At 45.7% G+C, this 19,622-nt stretch overlaps 1 protein-coding gene across 9 annotated transcripts in view; it reads right to left on the bottom strand.

The window, feature by feature from the left end:
* Positions 1 to 19,622, bottom strand: part of IL15 (interleukin 15) — a 130,108-nt gene that overhangs the window by 87,449 nt on the left and 23,037 nt on the right. The gene's annotated exons all lie outside the window — the stretch shown is intronic.

Below are 19,622 nucleotides of genomic sequence, written 5' to 3'. Positions count from 1 at the left end.
TCTGATGTCTGGAAGACATAACTTTTTGTTTCACGTGGTTGTATGAGGCTTTGCTTCTAGCATGACCACTTGTACTTTATGTTAGATGTCACCATAACACTGTGTTTTTACACCTGCGGATTCCAATTATGGAACAGGTGTAAAACGATGCGGAATACGCACAAAGACTTGGCATGCTGCGGAAAATAAACCGCAGCGTTTCCATGCGGAATTTTCCACAGCATGTGCACTGCGGATTTGGTTTTCCACAGGTTTACATGGTACTGTACACCGCATGGAAAACTGCTGCGAATCTGCAGCGTCAAATCCGTAACGTGTGCACAGACCCCAACACTGATTACACAAGGACGACAAGACTGATTTCTTCACCCCAGTTATTTTAATCAGTATAACACTGCCAACCTGACAATGCCTGTAGTTTACTTAGCAAAATCCTGCTGACAGGTTCGCTTTAAATCGTTATTTGCTTTAGAAAAAACAGAAATGGAATGGAAAAAATATACAAACAAAACTTTTTTTGAAAAATTTTAGGAATTGTATTCCAGCTCATTATAGCTCTACAGAAATAAAATAAGTGATTTGTCTATTTGTGAATACAGAATTGTATCTACTGGAGGAGCTACAGGGAAGCTTGGGTGATTTGATGGTGTAATAAGTCTGATGGGAGAGAACTTCATACTTTTATTAAGTTAGGAAATTGTACTAGGGGGAGCTACAATAGGCTAGCTGGCTTAGGCTACTTTCACACAACAGGTTTTTTGTTTCAGGCAGAATCCGGCTAATGTTTCAAAAAACCGATCCGTTGGAAATAGTGTAAAAACTGATGCAACGGATCAGTTTTTCTGCCGGATCCGGTTTTTTCATTTTTAGTATGGAGTTTACATTGACTGCCTGGAAAAGGGAAGAGAGAGGGAGAGAGAGAGACCTCAAAACGGAAAATCTGTATGAATTCCATGGAAAATGCTTGGAAAACCAGAATCGGAGGCTGCATTCATTGTTTCACATGTCCGTTTCACACGTTTTTGGCCAGTTCCGTCACTGTGCGCTTTTTTCGCCGGACGAAAAACGTTCATCTGGACGTTTTCTCCGTCTGCCGCAAACGACTATTTGGATGGATCCGGAAAAAAACGGATGAAACGTCTGACCATCAGGCGCAATCCGGCACTAATACAACTCTATCAGAAAAAAACGGATCCGGCGCAAAAAAAAAAACTGATCCTTTTTTTCAAAAATTGCCGGATTGTGCCTGAAACAAAAAAACTGATGTGTGAAAGTAGCCTTAGGAAAATGTTGGGGTCTTCATGTTTGTAACGATTAAGCTGTTACCATGTAATACTTGTTACTGAAAAAAACCTGCATTAACTTTTTTTTCTGTAAAAAGATTGAAAATTATGCAATAAAAAGTTGCATAAAAAAGCAACAATGCAATTTACTTATTAAAAGTAGCTTACCATGCCACCTTGGCAGTTTATTTGTGATGGCCAGTGCCCTAGGCAAGGAGGGCACTCTAGTAAGTTTTTTGCAATATAGCCTGCAGCGCTGATCTGAAACTCCAGTGCCTTAATGTTGCAGAGGCAAAATGGACTCGCCAACTGTCCAACCATTCAGGTTTCCAGATGACTGCACTGCCTGAACCCACAGTGGGCCTCTTGCCCCCACCTAAGGCTATGTTCACATTTGCGTTGTTGGGCGCAGCGTCGCCGACGCAACGCAAAACGCATACACAACGCAGAGTTTTTTTACGCATGCGTTCAACGTTTACATGAATTTTGGCTGCAGAAAAACTGCATCATGTAGCGTCGGCTGCGCCCGGACTGTTGCGCCCAAATGATGCATGCGTCAGACAACGCTAGACAACGCATACCGGCGCATGCCCATGCGCCCCCCCATGTTAAAGATAGGGGCGCATGACGCATGTGTCGGTATCCGTCGGCGACGCTGCACCCAACAACGCAAATGTGAACGTAGCCTTACCTGGCCTCTTTTATACCAGACAGCTTATGCACAAGGCATTTGCTTTGTATGCTGATGATTTTCGTCAGGACTTTATGTGAGGACAGAATAGAACTTCTTTAGCCTCACACTGTGTGAGGCCTCAGCATATCATTAGTGCAGTCTGCTGTAACCAGTCAGTAGACATACAGCAGTTGCACAGTGGCCCAGTGCAAAGGTGACAGCGGAGCCTTTACAACTGCACAATAATCTTTTCACAGGGAATAGCTTCTTGCAGTTGGAATGCTTTTAGAGGGAGGGGCTTAATAATTGGGGTGGAGCTTTCCATCTGCAGGATTGATCTTGTTGGAGATGAGTATTCATTGGATCTGGTAAAATGAAAAAAAAAAAAAAAAGATGATTTGGTACAGTGTTTAGCCAGTAGAAAAATTGTAGTTACTTATCGATAACGGTATTTCTCTGATCCCATGATGGCACCACGGAGAGAGGGGTCCGCCCCCAGGGACAGGAAACCTACAGGTGAAAAAGGGCGTACCTCTCTCCCACATCAGTTGGTTTACAGAGCCTTATACAGAACTTCAGCTGCAACTCAACGTTTCTACAAATTAAACTTAATTAAATTAACTTAACAGAGGCACCGTGACTAAAGCTAATGACTAATACATTATAATGTGCACACCTGTGTGTGAAAAGGGAGGGAATATACGGGTGCCATCATGGGATCAGAGAAATACCGTTATCGGTAAGTAACTACAATTTTCTCTATCCCCATGATGGCACCATGGAGAGATTTGCATAGATTGTAACTCTTAGGGAGGGACCACTGCCTCTTGAACCCTTCGCCCAAAGGTGAGATCAGAGGAGGTCAGGTCTAAACGGTAATGTTTGAAAAATGTAGACTGGGAAGACCAAGTGGCCGCTCTACATATCTGTTGTATTGAAGCGCCAGCTCTCTCCGCCCAGGATGATGCCACTGCTCTGGTTGAATGAGCTTTTATATTCTCCGGGATGGCAGACCCGCCAGATGAGTAGGATAGGGCGATGGCATCTCTTATCCACCTCACTAACGTGGCTTTCGATGCTTTTTGTCCCTTCCGTGGGCCCTGGAAGCAGACAAACAGAGCCCTATCCTTCCTGCACTCCTTAGTGGCTGAAAGATATTGGGCTAGGCATCTTTTTACATCTAGGGTATGCAGTGTTTTTCCCCCCTCATTTTTGGGGTTGGGACAAAATGAGGGCAGAGAGATCTCTTGTGTCCTATGAAATTGTGACGCGATTTTAGGGAGGTAAGCCGGGTCAGTTTTAAGAATGACTCTATCGTCGAGGATTTGAGTAAAGGGTGGACATGCAGATAATGCTTGTATATCGCTGACGCGGCAGGCCGAGGTTAGGGCCACTAGGAGTGCGGTTTTTAGAGATAAGATCTTTAAAGGGACGTCTGCCAGGGGCTCAAAGGGAGGTTTGGTTAGAGCATTTAAAACAAGGTTTAGATCCCATGGGGGAGCATTATGAAGAGGGATAGGCCTGGACCTACCCGAGGCTTTAATGAATCTCATGATCCAGCGATTTTTGGCTAGATCATGATTATACAAAGCTCCCAAGGCCGCTACCTGAACCTTTAGAGTACTTGTAGCTAGGCCTTTTTCCAGCCCCTTCTGTAGGAACTCAAGAATCTTTCCTATTGGGATTTCCCTGGATGGATCTGTGCCCAATACTGACATGAACTTTTTCCACACTTTCCCATATATTTTAGTGGTTACGAGTTTTCTACTCTGTAATAAAGTAGACACTAGGCTGGGTGAGAAACCTTTATCACTTAGTAGCTTCCTTTCAAAAGCCAGGCTGTCATGTGTAGGCTCTTTACACTGGGGTGGAAGACTGGACCCTGGGATAAAAGATTCGGAGTGTCTGGTAGAACCCAACGGCTTGCTACGGACATTTTTCTTAGCCAAGAAAACCATATTCTGCGGGGCCAGAATGGAGCTATTACTATCACTGTTGCTCCCTCCTCCCGAATTTTCCTCAGTACTAAGGGGATAAGGGATATCGGAGGGAACGCGTAAGCGAGGCGATAGTTCCAGGGAATTGTAAGAGCATCCAGAGCTACTGGGCCCCCCCTGGGATCGATTGAGCAGAATGTTTTTACCTTCTGGTTTCGACTGTTCGCAAATAAATCTATTTCTGGCTGTCCCCAACGTTTTACGATCTGGTTGAACACTGTTTGTTTTAGCTCCCACTCCCCCTGTTTTAAGCGTGTCCTGCTCAAGAAGTCTGCCGTTTGGTTTTATGAACCTTTTATGTAGAGAGCTGTTAAGGATTTCAGATTGTGTTCTGCTAAGTGGAGGATGGATTGGGTCACCTCCATCAGTGCTCGAGATCTGGTGCCTCCTTGGTGGTTTAGATACGCTACCACTACCTGGTTGTCTGAAAAGACTTTTACGTGATGGGAGTGAAGGAGATTTAGAAAGTGCATTAGGGCCAACTTTACCGCTAATAGTTCTTTCATGTTTGAAGAGACTAGCTCTTGACTTTTGCTCCAATTCCCTTGTGCAACTTGATCGTCTATGTGTGCGCCCCACCCCCAGGGGCTTGCATCAGTCGTCAGGATTTTCTCTGTCGGTAGTGCCCAAGGAACCCCTTTGGTTAATTTGACCGGGTTTGCCCACCACCCTAGGGAGTGTATCGTGCTTGATGAGATGTTTAACTGCCCGTCTAAATTTCCGCGCAGAGATAGGCTTGAATCTAAAGTCTCCCATTGTAGGTCCCGGGTAGGACACCGTGCCCACTGCACGGCCGGGATACAAGCTGTCATGGAGCCCAGCAGGGACATTGCCTTTGCCAGAGTGGTGACTGGAGACATCGTCAACTGTGACACAGCCTGTGTCATTTTTTGAATCTTCCCCTGAGCAAGGTAGCACGTCTGCGCGGTCGAGTCCAGGACTATCCCTAAGTACTCCTGTACCTGGGAGGGCACTACCCTGGATTTGGGCATGTTTAGCAGCCAACCTAGACTCGACAGTGAAGCCATGACCAAATCCAACTGTTGCTTGCAATGTTGGAATGAGGTCCCTACCACCAGGAGGTCGTCCAGATAGGGAACTATTAGAACATTCTGTTCCCGTATGTGGGCCATCACTTCTGACATTATCTTCGTGAATACCCGAGGTGCGATAGCTAACCCGAAGTGGAGAGCCCAGAATTGGTAGTGTTTTACTTCCCCCTGGATATTCACTGCCAGTCTGAGATACTTCTGATAATCCCTGTGAATAGGCACATGGTAATATGCATCTCGTAAATCTAGAACAGTCATGAAACACAAGGGAAAGAGTATTTTCATGCAAGATTTTATGGTCTCCATTTTGAAGTGCGGAATCTCGAGGAAACTGTTTAATCTTTTGAGATTTATGATCGTTCTGTATGATCCGTCCGGTTTCCTCCGAAGGAAGAGGGGCGAGTAGAAGCCCATGCCTCTTTCCTGATATGGGACTTCTTGTAAGACTCTTTTCTGGATCAAGTTCAAAATTTCTCCCTGGAGAGCTGACTGTTCGTGTGCCTGTCTCTGTGGTGTTATCATGAAGGAATTGCCCAGTGAAATGCGTAATTTTAGTTTGAGACCTTCTCGTATTATCCCTAATATCCAGGGACTGTTTGAAATTCTTTCCCAGGCTGGAAGAAAACTGGCTAGTCTCCCTCCGACCTGGGGAACACGTTCATTGTGTTTTCTTATTATCGGGGGGAGTTTTGTTAAACAAAAATCCTCTGTTTTTATTTCTTTTGTCTTCCCATGCCTCCTTATTCCCTTTTGGGGGTCTCCTCCGCATGAACTTTCTGTTCCGAAAGGGGCGCCTGCAAGACTGGTTGGGGAACCCGGGAAAGGATTTCTTTTTATCCCCGGCTTTGTCGAGGATGTCATCTAATGTTGATCCAAACAGAAATTCGCCTTCGCAAGGTATTGAGCATAGTTTTGTTTTTGTCTGCAAATCCCCTGGCCAACACTTTAGCCACAGGGCACGTCTTGCGGCGTTCGAGAAGGAGGCTGACCTGGCTGCTAATCTGGCTGAATCTACCGATGCGTCAGCCAAAAAGGCTGCCGCACCTTTCATCACAAACACCGATTTTTGGATTTTCTCTCTTGCAACTTTCCCCTTTAATTGAGAATCCAGGTGCTCGAGCCATACCATCAGGGCGCGGGCCGTGCAGGTGGCCGCAATGGCTGGTTTCAGTCCTCCCCCTGCCGCTTCCCAGGAGCTTTTCAAGAAAATCTCAGCTTTCTTGTCCATTGGGTCTTTTTAGGTACCCGTGTCCTCGAAAGGCAGGGCGAATTTTTTAGAGGCCTTTGCTATGGCCACATCTAATTTTGGTGCCTTACTCCAGGATGAGCAGGCCGGGTCGTCAAAAGGGTATTTTCTTTTGGGAGTCAAGAGAACTTTTTTGTCCGTTTTTTTCCACTCTCTCTTAATTAGTGAATTTTCTCATTTATTGGGAACGCTCTTCTTTTCTTTTGTTCCAACCCGCTGAACATTATATCCTGCGCCGTTTTTTTAGGACGTTCGTCTACCAGACCCATTGTTTTCCTGACGGCCTTTACCAAGGCGTCTGTCTCTTCGATAGGGAAGCAACTGTGTCCCCCTTCAGAGGATAGTGAAGAGGTGTCGGAGGCTGATGAATCACCAGAGTCGGATATTTCGCTTTCCGACTCACCCGTACTAGGTTCAGGGGATTTATGACTTGTTTTGCGTTTTTTCTTTGACGTTTTAATGCCTTTGAGGGCACTCTCCACCTGACTCCTTATTAATGATTTTAGGTCTGAGGCAAATGCCGGAGACTCTTCCTGAATTGTCTTCTCTATGTAAGTGCTGCATAGCTTCTTCTCCCATGAGGAAGGTAACTCTTCCGGACAAAGCATTAAGCTACTTACGGGTAGCGGCATTTTTCGGAGGCCCATGACAGCACCACGAGAGAGGGGATCCGCCCCTTTAGGAACAGGAAACCCACAGATACAAAAGGGCGGCACCTCTCCCACGCATCAGTTGGATTACAGAGCCAGAGAGGACTACCGCAGTTAATGACAAGCAAACACAATATTGCATACAATTAAACACAATGACTTTAATAAAGTAACACACGTGAGAAGATAACATTTTTTCTTTACATTATCTATAACTTCAAGATGTGCAACCCCATGTGAAAAGGGAGGGAACTAAGGGTGCTGTCATGGGCCTCCGAAAAATGCCGCTACCCGTAAGTAGCTTAATGCTTTATTCGGACTCCCATGACGGCACCACGAGAGATTTACAGAGATGTAAGACATTTTTAGGGAGGGACCACAGCCTGCAGCACCCTTAACCCGAAGGTGAGATCTGAGGAGAACCCCAAGTCCAATCTATAGTGTTTGAAAAAGGTGGAAGGGGATGACCATGTGGCCGCCTTACATATCTGGTCGACCGACACTCCAGACCTCTCTGCCCAGGATGACGCCATGGCTCGGGTGGAATGTGCCCTCAGATTCTGCGGAGCCGGACCCCCACCTGTCGTGTAAGCAAGAGAGATAGCCTCCCTAATCCATTTAGCTAGTATGTATTTAGATGCTCTAGCCCCTTTCCTTGGACCTTGGAAGGACAGGAATAGCGCATTGTCCTTCTTCCAATCATTAGTGACCGAGATATATTGAAGAAGGCATCTCCTGACATCTAAGGTATGGAGCTCCCTTTCTTTAGGGTTAGACGGATTAGGGATAAATGAAGGTAAAACTATTTCCTGCGATCTGTGAAACTGAGATACTACTTTTGGTAAGTAGGCTGGGTCCGGTCTAAGGATAACTCTATCCTGGAGAAATTCTATATACGGGGGAAGTCTAGAGAGTGCCTGGATGTCTCCTATCCTACGAGCAGATGTTATAGCTATTAGGAAAGCTGTTTTGAGAGACAACATCCTGACTGAGGCTTCATTCAACGGCTCAAAAGGGGGTTTTGTCAAAGAAGAAAGGACAAGATTTAAATCCCATGGTACCATTTTGTTTCTATAAAGTGGTCTAATTCTACCGACCGCCTTAATGAATCTCGACACCCAGTAGTTTTCCGCAATATTACATGAGAACAGGGCCCCAAGTGCAGAAACTTGTACTTTTAATGTGCTTGTGGAGAGTTTTAACTCTAACCCTCTTTGCAAAAATTCCAATATTTGACGTATTGGTACACCGTCATTAATATTAAATTCTGAGGAAATTAAGAACTTTCTCCAGGTTCTGGAGTAGATTCTTGTTGTTATTGGCTTTCTACTTCTTAAAAGGGTATCGACTAATTTAGGAGAGAAGCCTTTATTTTCTAACAATGACCGCTCAAACTCCAAGCCGTCAAATGAAGTCCCTTCACCTGTGGATGGAGTATCGGCCCCTGGGAGAGCAAATTTGGGATGTCTGGAAGTACCCAGGGATCGCCCACTGACATCATCCTGAGCCATGAAAACCAGGTTCTCCTGGGCCAAAAGGGAGCAATCAGAATGAGTCTCGCACGATCCTCTCTGACCTTCCTCACCACTAGAGGTAGTAGGTTCAGTGGCGGGAAGGCGTAGGCCAGAGAAAAATCCCATTTTATGAGGAATGCATCCACTGCCAGTGGATTCTCCCTGGGATTTAGGGAACAAAAGTTTTTTACTTTTTTGTTTTCTCTTGTGGCAAATAGGTCCACTACCGGTTGACCCCACAAGCATACAATCTGTCTGAAGATGTCTCCGTTTAGAGACCATTCTCCTTGCTTTAGAACATTGCGGCTGAGAAAGTCCGCTTTTATGTTGTCTTTTCCTGTGATGTGCAGAGCAGTCAAAGATTGTAAATTCTCTTCTGCCATCCGGAGGAGACGATCTGTGATCTGCATCAGAGCCTCGGAGTGTGTCCCTCCTTGATGATTTATATAGGAGACTGCCACCCGGTTGTCTGAGAGGATCCTGACGTGGTGGCCCTGCAGATACATGAGGAGGTTTTTAACTGACAATTCGATTGCTAATAATTCTCTCTGATTGGAAGAGGACGTTGAGTATGGTTCCCATTGGCCTTGCACTATAATGTCATTCATGTGAGCCCCCCAACCTGAGGAGCTGGCATCCGTAGTCACAACCCGGGACACGTCTATCATCCAGGGAACACCTGCTGATAAATTATCCCTATCCAGCCACCAATTTAGGGATTTGAGAGTTGCTGGTTCTAGCGTTATTTTTCCCTCTAATACACCCCTCAAGATCCTATCCTTAACCAAAATCTCTTTTTGGAGGGATCTAGTGTGAAAGTGTGCCCACCTTACCGCTGGTATGCACGATGTGAGCGACCCCAACAGGGACATAGCTTGCCGCAGGGTCATAGAGGGTGTATTTACTGCTTTTAGTACCTGATGCTGAATCTGAGATAGTTTATTTTCTGGAAGATAACACTGCTGTGTAGTTGAATCTAGTAATAAGCCCAGAAACTTCTGAATTTTTTGAGGCTGTAATCGAGATTTTTCAAAATTAATTATCCAGCCTAGGCGTTCCAGCGTAACCTTAGTTAGTTCTAGTTGGGACAAACAGTGTTCTACCGAGTTACCTATTATGAGGAAATCGTCAAGGTATGGGACAATAAGGACATTAGATTCTCGTAAGTGGGCCATCACCTCTGCCACTATTTTTGTGAATACCCTAGGGGCTGATGTTATACCGAAAGGAAGAGCTCTATACTGAAAGTGATAAATAACTCCTCCCATTAATACTGCTACCCTCAAGAACTGCTGGAAATCCACATGAATAGGTACGTGGTAATAGGCATCCTTTAAGTCGACTACCACCATGAAGCAGTTTTTGAATAGTATCTTTATTGTCGAGCTGATGGACTCCATCTTAAAGGTATGCTTAACCAAAAAACTATTAAGATGTCTGAGATTTATAATGGTTCTATACGAGTTATCCGGTTTCTGAATAAGAAACAAGGGAGAATAGAATCCTTTCCCTCTATCAGTCTCTGGAACTTGTGTAAGAACATTTTTAGAACAGAGAGACCAAACCTCTTCTTCTAGAGCAGATTGCTCTAGGGGATTAGAACGTAAGGGTGTTAACATAAATTTATCCTGTGGGGTATGGCAAAACTCAAAAGTAAGACCTCGAGAAATAGTATCCTGCACCCAGACACTATTCGTGATCTTTGACCATTCTGATCCAAAATGCAAAAGTCTGCCCCCCACCGGGGCTCCTAGTCATTTATCCTCCTTCTTCCTTTCTTTTGAGGAACGACGGAACATATATCCCGTACCTCGTCTACGTCTGTCGTCCCACCTAGACCGATCCCTTGAAGGTGAAAAGGTACGCTTCCCTCCGCGACCAAACCTTCTTTTATTAAAGGGACGACGGTAGGACCCCAGCAGGTTGGGGAACTTCTTTTTGTCGTCTCCCGCTTTCTCTAGGAGTTCATCTAAGGTGGGTCCGAATAGATACTCCCCTTTACATGGAATGATGCAGAGTTTTGATTTTGACTGTATATCGCCTGGCCAACATTTCAGCCAAAGCGCCCTTCTGGCCGCATTTGAGAGTCCTGCTGCCCTAGCAGCCATTTTGACAGAGTCAATAGACGCATCTGATAAAAAAGCGGCTGCTTCTTGGATCAGTGGCAAGGCGGTCAGGATAGAATCCCTTGATGCACCTTCTTTTAACTGAGTCTCTAATTGTTCCAACCAGACCATCATTGATCTGGCCGTACAGGTTGAAGCCACCGCAGGCCTTAAAGAACCGGCCGCCATCTCCCAGGTACTTTTTAGAAAGGTGTCCGCTTTTCTATCAAGGGGGTCCTTAAGGGTCCCCATGTCCTCAAAAGGGAGAGAGGCCCGTTTGGCCACCTTGGCTATTGCCGCATCCAACTTGGGGGCTTTTTCCCAGTTGGTGACTGCAGGATCATCAAACGGGTATCTGCGCTTCTGCGCTGGAGGTAATGAACCCTTTCTCTCAGGTTTTTTCCACTCTTTATGGATAAGAGCCTGGATTTTTTCATTGAGCGGGAAGACTCTACGTTTTTTCTGCTCCAACCCACTAAACATAATTTCCTCCTTGGAAAGTTGGGGTCTCGGTTCCGTTATGCCCATCGTTCCTCTAACCGCCTTGACCAGCTTATCCACTCGTTCAAGGGGTAGACAGAAGCGGGCGGTGTCCTCATCCGAGGAAGAGGATGACGCAGCCGAACCAGAGAAAACTTCCTCCTTATCCTCTTCTACTGAAGAATCGGAGAGTAGCGGAGCTTTGGATTTAGAGCTTCCTGCTTGAGAAAAACCCTTTAAGGATTGTCTGACCTCCATCCTGATCATCTCCTTTAAGCTGGTGGTCATAGTAAGGGATTCCTCCGCCACCTGAGGGGGGTAAGTAAAGCAATCTAATCCCTGTAGATATAATGCTGTCCCCCTCTCCCCTTTACTGAGACCTCACCGTCTGCTGTATACAGGGGCCACATAACTTTTTAGGGCACGAATCAGGTAGGGGAACTCCGCAGATTCCACATTCCCTGTGTTTCGCCTTCCCGGCACATTTCTTCCCCTATAATGGAACATATGAGGGGAATCATGTCACTGAGTGAACTTTCACGAAGATCACTTACCAGCGCTGCCCAAGAAAAAGTACCGGAATGCGAGGGGGATTTCTCCTGGCTGACGTTCCAGACCCCTGTCTGGAGGTGCTTTTGTGGCCAGATTCACTACTCCTCTTGTCGCGATCCTTCTCTTTAGGCTTCTGGGCTTCCAGAAGCTGCACGTGCTCGTCCTCCATCTTCACCAGATATGAGGCCAGAAGCAAGGGATCACGATCCGGAGTTCTTTTTATAATCTCTCCCCCAGCCAGCAGCTGTGCCTAGCGCTCCCCTGATTACTTCATCCGGCCTCCCCCTGGTGCAGGTGGTAAACCCTGGGGCTCAGAACGCCGGCGACGCTATACCGGTGGGCGCCGCCATCTTGGAAATCACTGCGCATGCGCAGGACCCCAGAAACCCGGAAGTGACTGCCGACTCCTCTCCCCGGCGTCACCCGGCCTCCCAGCGCTTCCCCTCAGCGCACAGAGCGGCGAGGACGCCGGACAGAGCCGCAGCACCTCCGGATGGCGCCCAGCATCGCCGCATTCCCGAGACCCCGGCACCCAGAAGGAGGGGACCCAGGGGACATACTCACGCGGCGCTGGTCTAGAGTCAGGACACCACCGGTGACCGCTCTCTGCTGGAATGTCGGCCATATGCAGCCCTGCCAGGACCATTGCGACATCTACCAGGGATTCCGCACCGGCCGAGGTATGAGACCCCCCCGCTACCTGAGTCGGCCGGCCGGCCTGGGATCCTTTTGAAAATCTGTAGGATCCCGTCCCGTTAGGAACAGGAAACCAACTGATGCGTGGGAGAGGTGCCGCCCTTTTGTATCTGTGGGTTTCCTGTTCCTAAAGGGGCGGATCCCCTCTCTCGTGGTGCTGTCATGGGAGTCCGAATAAATAGCACATATCCTGTGCTTTGATTTGATTACACACTTCCTTCCCTAGAAGAAAAGAGTGACCGTATATCAAAATCCGAACTTTCACGTAGATCACTCACCCTCCTGTGAACAAGAGATACCGTCTCGGGCCTGGGTACTATATCCACCGCTGGGTTCGTCACAGGCCGCGTAGTTTTCGCAGAAGCTCGGCTGCGTTGTGACCCTGAGCGTCCGCTGCTGCTGCGCTGCTGAGAGGAAGTACTCTTGCGCTGATGCTGTGTGCGCTGCTGCCGCTGTGCTTGCGCTTGCTCAGGAGATAGCTGTATAACCTCCTGCGCATCCTGCTGCTCCTGGTCGCTCATGGTCCGGCACGGTTTAGTGAAGGTAGCTGAGCAGCGAATTCAGGCTGCTCAGCTGTTTAAATTTGCCGCTCTTATTGCCTCACTTCCGGTGAACCGGAAGTGCTCCCGTCGTACCTGCGCTTTAACCTGCTGAGAGGCACGCGCGCGCCATGCTGGTCACCGGCTCCCGGGGTGTCGGACATGCCGCCGCAGCCGCCGCTGTTATGCGCCGGCAATTCTTTTCGGCGGCCGCTGCCGCCGCCTCAGTGCTCCAGCCACAGCCTTCTTTAGGGCAGGATTTTCCTGCCGGGGCCCACCCTTCACTTATTAGTCTCCGGCGACGATGGCGCCGGCGTCCGGCTGCCCCATGTCCGGCCTCCTGTATGGGACTCCATGGTTTGGTAGCCGCCGCTGCCCCCATGCGCTGTTAAGCAGCGATACGGAGGCTATCTCGGTGACCGCCGTCACCTCCTCCTTCCTCCCCCCCCTTTTTTTTTTTTTTTTTTTTAATTTTTTTTTTTTTGGGGGGAGACAGGCTCAATCCTCTTCACTGCCTCCCCCTCCTCACTCACCCTCCAGGTCCGCCGACCTCAGCGGTGGTGCTTCAGGGAAGGAGAAAAAAGAAGGGGGGAGAAAAAACCTACTGAACCCAGCCGTGACAGGGCGCCCCCTGCCAGGAACCGAACTGGATCAGCCCCTGGATCTTCAGGTACGTGCTGTAGGTTCCCCGTCAGGGACAGGAAACCAACTGATGTGGGAGAGAGGTACGCCTTTTTTCACCTGTAGGTTTCCTGTCCCTGGGGGCGGACCCCTCTCTCTCCGTGGTGCCATCATGGGGATAGAGAAAAAGATATAGAGTGCTCTCAGTGGGAGAACCAAAATAGGAATCTTGTGGGTGTGATACCTTTTAATGGCTAATAAAATATAGTGAATGATGATACAAAGCAAGCTTTCGAGACTGCTTACATCCTTTACCAGCCTGATGAAGGGACAGAAGAAGTCTCGAAAGCTTGCTTTGTAACATCATTCACTATATTTTATTAGCCATTAAAAGGTATCACACCCACAAGATTCCTATTTTGGTTCTCCCACAGAGTACTCTATATCTTGGATCTGATAAGTATTGCTAACACTGACTCAAAGAAAACTGATATTTTACAATGTTGTTTGTGCTACTTACAATCTGTACTTGTGCAATGAACTTGTTTCCCATGTTGTGCTCATCATGTGTGCTATGAATATTTTATGTCTGAAGTGTGTGAATAGCACTGGTGGAACCTGCGCACTGTTCTACGTGTGCATAGTGCATTTGCGTTTTACTTGTATACAATGCGCAGAATGCCTGTGTGACATACATGCTCTTGTATGATATGTGCATAGTGTTTTGTGTGTGTTCAAGCACATTTTGTTTCTATGACATGTGCGTTCCGCTTCTCCCATGTCTAATGTGTGTGTATAGTGCCTTTGTAATAAGTGCTACCGTATTTTTCCGACCATAAGACGCACTTTTTTTCCTCCAAATTTGGGAGGAAAGTGTGGGTGCGTCTTATGGTACGGATGTAGCATGTCGGGAGGGGGGCAGCAGTGAGTGGGATCGCACTGTTATCCCACTTCAGAATGTCCCTGCTGCCCGGAATCAGCGCTGGGAAAACCATGTGGTCCCGATGATTAAGTGCAGTGAATATTCATTAGCGGCTCCCCGCCCACCGATCAGCTGAGCTGTGAGGGAGCAGCAAATGAATAGTGCACTTAAGCAGGGACACGCATGGCTTCCTCAGCGCTGATTGCTGCAGCAGCTAGGGAGATTTGTGTATCCTGGGGAGGAGGCAGCAGCAGGGGCCATAGCGGAGGGGAGATCGCTGTATACCTGCCTGCCATGCCTGGATGCCGAGTGCTGTGCACAAACAGGACCTGTGTGATGTCAGGAGTGGGCGGGCTGGAGCATCACATGGCAGCTCAGAGCCCTCCCTCTTCTTGACATCATCACAGGTCCTTCAGGCTCTCCACTAGAATCTGCAGCTTCCTCATAACCTGTGCTGTGGAAAGGCAACAAGAGGGAGGGTTCTGTGTGCAGTCATGGGATGCTTTTACCTCACCACAGTGGCTGGCTGGCTGCCACAATTAAGAGGTTAGTCTTTACAATACACAATAAAGCACTCTGCCACTCCTGTGGTGAACTATAACTCCCAGCATGTCATAGGATCTGCAGGACATGCTGGGAGTTATAGTTCTCCCATGGGATTTTAAAGCAGCACTCCAGTGCTATTTTGCAGTGCTGGAGTGGTGCTTTCAATATCAGCCCTTTGCCCCCATTCTTATACTCACCCTCCAGCATCTTCATATAGTACTTCACAGCCACCACACTGGTCCCGCAGCTTCCAACATAATAACATACTATTATATGTAATAACACCACATATAATAGTATGTTATTTGTGTTATTAAATATTTTACCACATTTTTTTGCTTCAAATATTTTTTTTCCCTATTTTCCACCTCTAAAACCTGGGTGCGCCTTATAGTCCGGTGCGTATTATAGTCCGAAAAATACGGTAATTATTATGCTTGTGTATAATATGCACACTCTTCTTGTATGACATACAGTTATGCTCAAAAGTTTACATACCCCGGCAGAATTTTTGCTTTCTTGGCCTTTTTTTTATAAGAATATGAATGATCACACCAAATCTTTTTCTCCACTCATAGTTAGTGGTTGGGTGCAGCCATTTATTGTCAAACTACTGTGTTTTCTCTTTGTAAATCGTAAGGGTATGTGCACACGTTGCAGATTTGCCTGCGGATTTTTCTGTACTAAATCCGCAGCTCTTGGCAGAAAACGCAGGCGCGTTTTTGATGCTTTTTTGCGTGGTTTTGATGCGTTTTTTGCGCGGTTTTTGATGCATTTTTGTATGCGTTTTTGAAAGCTAAATAAAGATGTATTATTGAACAAAAAAAAAGATTTGTGATATCATGTCTTGCCCAACCTCCTCTTTTAGATTTGTGCAACCCACACTCCATTACACAGACAGATCGATAGATAGATAGATAGATAGATAGATAGATAGATAGATAGATAGATAGATAGATAGGAATGAGATAGATATATCTATGGATAGATGTAGATAGATATATGGATAGTTAGGCTACTTTCACACATCAGGTTTTTGCCGTCAGGCATAATCCGGCGAGTTTTGGAAAAAAAAAAAACGGATCCGTTTTTTTTTTGCCGGAACCGTTTTTTTCTCATAGAGTTGTATTAGCGCCGGATTGCACCTGATGGCCACACGTTTCATCCGTTTTTTGCCGGATCCGTCAGAAAAGCTGTTTCCGGCGGACAGAGAAAACGTACAGAAGAACGTTTTTTCTGTAGGGCGAAAAAACGCACAGCGATGGATCTGGCAAAAAACGTATGAAACTGAGATATGAAATGAATCCGGTCTCCGAATCCGGTTTTTCATGCATTTTTGCCATTGAAATCATGCACATCTTCCATTCTCTCTCTCTAAAAAAAAAAGGATCAGTTGCATCAGTTTTTCACTATTTGCAACGGATCCGTTTTTTCAAAAATTCGCCGGATCATGTTACTGCATGTATGTATTGTATGTTATATGTTATATGTTGTATGTTCTGTTATACGTTGTATGTACTGTTATATGTTGTATGTTATATGTTCTGTAATATGTTGTATGTTCTGTTGTATGTTATATGTTTTTGTTTTTATTTTTACATTCAACACATTAGCCGGATGATGGGACTACTACTGTCCCATCATTGGCTAATGTGTCAATCACTGTCACTGCAGCAGGCATAGCCCGATGGGACCCAACCTTAACCCTAGCCCAACCTTAACCCCTAGCCCATCCTTAACCCCTAGCCCAACCTTAACCCTAATTTAAGCTTAACCCTAGCCCCAACCCTAATCCTAGCCCCAACCCTAGCCCCAACACTAACCCTAGCCCTAACCCTAATCCTAGTCCAACCCTAATCCTAGTCCAACCCTAATCCTAGCGGAAAAATGGAAATACGTTTTTTAATTTTATTATTTTTACCTAACTAAGAGGGTGATAAAGGGGGGGTTTGATTTACTATTTTTTTTTATTTTGATAGGGTCTATCACAGTGATCAAAATGAACCAATAGGAAAAATTTCCTATGGTTGCCGGGTGCCGGCTGGCAGATCTCAACAGGTGCACTACGCATGCGCCCACCATTTTCTTCCCGGAAGACGCCACCAGCCAAAGGAAATCACAGGGGGATGCAGGAGGATCCAGGGACACTGGATGTACCGGGGTGGATCAGGGACCCAATTTCTCACTCCTCTGATGTGCGATCATATGAGAGGAGAGAGAAATTAACCCCTTTACCACCAAGGGTGGTTTGCACGTTAATGACCAGGCCAATTTTTACAATTCTGACCACTGTCCCTTTATGAGGTTATAACTCTGGAACGCTTCAACGGATCCCGGTGATTCAGACACTGTTTTCTCGTGACATATTGTACTTCATGATAGTGGTAAAATTTCTTTGATATCACCTAGATTTATTTGGGAAAAAAACGGAAATTTGGCAAAAATTTTGAAAATTTCGCAATTTTCCAACTTTGAATTTTTATTCAATTAAATGAGAGATATGTCACACAAAATACTTAAGTAACATTTCCCACATGTCTACTTTACATCAGCACAATTTTGGAACCAAATTTTTTTTTTTGTTAGGGAGTTATAAGGGTGAAAAGTTGACCAGCAATTTCTCATTTTTACAACACCATTTTTTTTTTAGGGACCACATCTCATTTGAAGTCATTTTGAGGGGTCTATATGATAGAAAATAACCAAGTGTGACACCATTCTAAAAACCGCACCCCTCAAGATGCTCAAAACCACATTCAAGAAGTTTATTAACCCTTCAGGTGTTTCACAGGAATTTTTGGAATGTTTAAATAAAAATGAACATTTAACTTTTTTTCACAAAAAATTTACTTCAGCTCCAATTTGTTTTATTTTACCAAGGGTAACAGGAGAAAGTGGACCCCAAAAATTGTTGTACAATTTGTCCTGAGTACGCTGATACCCAATATGTGGGGGTAAACCACTGTTTGGGCACATGGCAGAGTTCGGAAGTGAAGGAGCGCCATTTGACTTTTCAATGCATAATTGACTGGAATTGAGATGGAAGCCATGTTGCGTTTGGAGAGCCCCTGATGTGCCTAAACATTGAAACCCCCCACAAGTGACACCATTTTGGAAAGTAGACCCCCTAAGGAACTTATCTAGATGTGTGGTGAGCACTTTGACCCACCAAGTGCTTCACAGAAGTTTATGATTCAGAGACACAAAAATAAAAAATCATTTTCACAAAAATGATCTTTTCACCCCCAATTTTTTATTTTCCCAAGGGTAAGAGAAGAAACTGGACCCCAAAAGTTGTTGTACCATTTGTCCTGAGTACACCGATACCCCATATGTGGGGGTAAACCCATATGTGGGGGTAAACCACTGTTTGGGCGCATGGCAGAGCTCGGAAGGGAAGGAGCGCCATTTGACTTTTCAATGCAAAATTGACTGGAACTGAAGTGGGACGCCATGTTGCGTTTGGAGAGCCACTGATGTGCCTAAACATTGAAACCCCCCACAAGTGACGCTATTTTGGAAAGTAGACCCCCTAAGGAACTCATCTAGATGTGTTGTGAGAGCTTTGAACCCCCAAGAGTTTCACTACAGTTTATAACGCAGAGCTGTGAAAATAAAAAATCTTTTTTTTCCACAAATTATTTTTTAGCCAACAGTTTTGTACTTTTCCAAGGGTAACAGTTGAAATTGGACCCCAAAAGTTGTTGTCCAGTGTGTCCTGAGTACGCAGATACCCCATATGTTGGGGTGAACCCCTGTTTGGGCGCACAGGAGAGCTCGGAAGGGAATGAGCACTGTTTTACTTTTTCAACGCAGAATTGGCTGGAATTGAGATCGGACGCCATGTCGCGTTTGGAGAGCCCCTGATCTGCCTAAACAGTGGAAACCCCCCAATTATAACTGAAACCCTAATCCAAACACACCCCTAACCCTAATCCCTACAGTAACCCTAACCACACCCCTAACCCTGACACACCTCTAACCCTAATCCCAACCCTATTCCCAACCGTGAATGTAATCCAAACCCTAACTTTAGCCCCAACCCTAACTGTAGCCTTAACCCTAGCCCCAACCCTAACCCTAGCCCCAACCCTAATGGGAAAATGGAAATAAATATATTTTTTTTATTTTTCCCTAACTAAGTGGGTGATGAATGGGGGTTTGATTTACTTTTATAGCAGGTTTTTTAGCAGATTTTTCTGACTGGCAGCCGTCACACACTAAAAGACGCTTTTTATTGCAAAAAATATTTTTTGCGTTACCGCATTTTAAGGGCTATAATTTTTCCATATTTTGGTCCACAGAGTCATGTGAGGTCTTGTTTTTTGCGGGACAAGTTGACGTTTTTATTGGTAACATTTTCGGGCATGTGACATTTTTTGATCGCTTTTTATTCCGATTTTTGTGAGGCAGAATGACCAAAAACCAGCTATTCATGAATTTCTTTTGGAATGGGGGGGGAGCGTTTATACCGTTCCGCGTTTGGTAAAATGGATAAAGCAGTTTTATTCTTCGGGTCAGTACGATTACAGCGATACCTCATTTATATTTTTTTTATGTTTTGGCGCTTTTATACGATAAAAACTATTTTATAGATAAAATAATTATTTTTGCATCGCTTTATTCTGAGGACTATAATTTTTTTATTTTTTCGCTGATGATGCTGTATGGCGGCTCGTTTTTTGCGGGACAAGATGACGTTTTCAGCAGTACCATGGTTATTTATATCCGTCTTTTTGATCGTGT

Source organism: Ranitomeya variabilis, chromosome 1 (assembly GCF_051348905.1).
Source record: "Ranitomeya variabilis isolate aRanVar5 chromosome 1, aRanVar5.hap1, whole genome shotgun sequence".
NCBI lineage: Eukaryota > Metazoa > Chordata > Amphibia > Anura > Dendrobatidae > Ranitomeya > Ranitomeya variabilis.
This window is presented reverse-complemented; position numbering and strand designations above follow the sequence as displayed.